This window comes from Oratosquilla oratoria, chromosome 2, assembly GCF_046742065.1.
Source record: "Oratosquilla oratoria isolate Oo_2021 chromosome 2, ASM4674206v1, whole genome shotgun sequence".
Lineage (NCBI taxonomy): Eukaryota > Metazoa > Arthropoda > Malacostraca > Stomatopoda > Squillidae > Oratosquilla > Oratosquilla oratoria.
The window spans coordinates 54,990,211-54,993,539 of NC_134778.1; positions in this window are offsets into that span (position 1 = coordinate 54,990,211).

The following is a 3,329-nucleotide window of genomic DNA, read 5'->3' on the forward strand; positions in this document are numbered from 1 at the left end:
AAAAAGGGAGACATATATTTTAACTCTAACGCCCTCGCCATATTGCATTTCCTTACACGACAATGACGGGGTACAGTTATCTCCCCACCAGTACTTGACAACTGAGACCTTGATACTGTTTCCGTACGCGGCAGGACTTTCCCGCCAAAAGGATATGTCGACATTCGTCGCATCTGCTGACGACGCGGTGAAAGAATTTAAGTTTCTTCTTTTTTTTCTTCTCGAAAGAGAATAAGTTACGAGGGAGTGTGTGAGTGTGTGAGTGAAATTGTATAATATTTACGCGACTATATGCACCACTTGGCACCCATTGCTCGCTGTTCTGAGCAAAATGGGAGAGATTAACCCGACTGGAAACATCTGGCAGTTGCTCCCGCGAAGGTAAGCAGCTTCCTTGCCACCGACAACCAACTCCTTGCACACATACATGCACACATACACACATACTGCATACACACATAAGACACACACACGCACACATAAACACACACACGTAGTCGTAATAAGAATGGGAATGACAGGAAAGGAAAAATGTAGAGAATCTAGTCTAGCTTAAATATTTTTTTAATGAAAAATAGACCAGGGAAATTCAAATCAATTGCACTAATAAGATGCAATATTATCATTACTCTAAGCAAACATATAAAGATATGATTAATATCTACGTATCGCGAATGAATAAAGCCACAAATATGAGGAAAAACTGGCCGAACAATAATGAAAGGAAAGTGAATAAGATGGAAAAAAAATTATCGACAAGATATGCAACATACAAAGTTACCCAACACGTAAGACAAAAAAAAAAAATCAGACAATGAATTAAGAAAAACATCCGATAATTGGAAAATGAAAATAGAAAAGATCTATACATATTTTTTTTAGGTACGTAAGAATAAAAGAAAAATTAAATATTATTGAATGATAATATTTGAAAAAGAAGATATGTACAATATTAAGAATTAAACGACAGAATCTGTTAAAGAATGATACAAACTGAAAAAAAAAACTTAACGGAAAAGTTGAAAAAATATCTGAACTAAACAAAATATATTTCATTGTTGGCATAACCAGCGTTTCTGTCCTAAGAGACAATATTGATCCGAAGAGATGAAGTCACAGAGATTGTAACGGAGAAAATTTTAAAAAGTGTAACGGCAGGGAGAAGGTAGAGTAGAAATCAGACATGACCAGCATTCTACCCATTCAACTCCGATGACAAGATGTCTTGTCATTTGGTCAAATAAAACAAAAAATCATAAAACACCAAAATGTTTGATCAAACACCAGAAAAATATGACGTCAATCCTCGCTTCAACGTCATATTTTTCTGGTGTTTGATCAAACATTTTGGTGTTTTATGATTTTTTGTTTTATTTGACCAAATGACAAGACATCTTGTCATCGGAGTTTAATGGGTTAACGGACTGGAAATATATCTCAAATCACAAAATAATTCTGAGTTGCTCTGGTCCATAGGGGTTTCACTATATTTATCGCGTAAATTTTATGCAATTACTTATGGGCATAAAGTATTTATTATAGTTCGCAAAAAAAATCGTATTTTCCAAAAAGACAAATATGGAAGATCTTCTCATAGACTCGTGTCGTTCATAGCATAATAACCAATTTGCTCCAGATATCTAAAATAAAACAAATAGATCATCCAAATAAATTAATAATAGTATGATGCTTTAGAAATGGTTTGGTTTTGGATCTTAGAAATTATGGTTATCTAGATCTTTGAGTTTCTGAGAAATATGTCAACTAAATGTTACTAGATTAGAAAATCGTTTTCTACAATATTGAACTACAGCCTATTATATACATACATACACACACATACATGCATACAGTATATACTTACATACATATATACATTTGCAGAACCCACTTTTGCAAAAAAAAAAAAATTCCAAGTGGTTTTTGCAAGTATTGTTGTCACGTATGCTTAGTGATTTGTTTTGCACATATATATACATACATACATATATACTTACATATGTACATACATTACATATATACATATACATCAGCATGGTTTGTTTGATTTCAGGATTAATTTGTTCTTTGAACAAATTTGAACAGTAGATGAACCTTTTATCTGCAGAAAAATTCTTATTTATTGAGAATTTTTTTCAAGAAAACTTATTCCCAAGGTTCTAAAAAAAAAAAAAAAAAAAAAAAAATATATATATACATATATATATATACATATATATATATATATATATATATATATATATACACACACACACCCATATATATATATACATATATATATATATATATATGTATAAAGAACATTAGTGTCTGGAAGAGGAACGGGGAGTATGTGTGATTGTAGCCACAAAAGGCAAACGGATCTTGTTACTCCGTTTGAGGCGAGAGCGACGCGCAAACGGTGCAAAGGCATCACAGTAAGGCACGAGGTCTTTGCAAACGGCCAAGGAAGAAACAACAAGAGAGAGATAGAGAGAGAGAGAGAGAGAGAGAGAGAGAGAGAGAGAGAGAGAGAGAGAGAGAGAGAGAGAGAGAGAGAGAGAGAGAGAGAGAGAGAGAGAGAGAGAGAGAGAGAGAGAGAGAGAGAGAGAGAGAGGGATGGAGAGAGAGATAGAGAGAGGGAGAGAGAGAGAAAGAGAGAGAGAGAGAGAGGGAGAGAGAGAGAGAGAGGGAGAGAGAGAGAAAGAGGGAGAGAGAGAGAAAGAGAGAGAGAGAGAGAGATAGAGAGAAAGAGAGACAGAAAGAGAGAGAGTGACTATTAATAATTATTATAAGAATATAGATGTACATCCATACAAGTAATGTACAGTATCTAGATGTACAGATGCATTGATAATACACATGTGCTTCTCTCTCTCTCTCTCTTTCTTTCTCTTTCTTTTCTTTCTCTCTCTAGCGGTAGGGAACCAAAGGCGATGGGGTTGCCAACAGAACAACTATTTTATATATTTTTCAATAAATATTTTGAAAGACTTTGTTTAAAAATCATGTGTACAATTCATAAATGGACAAATCCAATACTGCACTCAGCTTTATCTTTGCTTATCAAAAAAAGTATTTGGTGCAAGAAATCTTTCGTATCCACAGTTGGGATTTGGTGTATAAATTTACCAGTGTACATAAAATGGGCACATTATACCAAGAAGTAGGAAGTAGGTATGAAAATAAGATAAGAAAAAGGTAAAAAGAAAAACACGACAAGGATGTGGAAGAAAGATGGTGGTCAGCGGCTGTGTTATTTGTTAGAGAAAATATGGAGAAAACAAATAAGAGAATAGCGACTATTCCCTGAGATAATATTGTTTGCCATTATCGGTTACAGAGCTGTA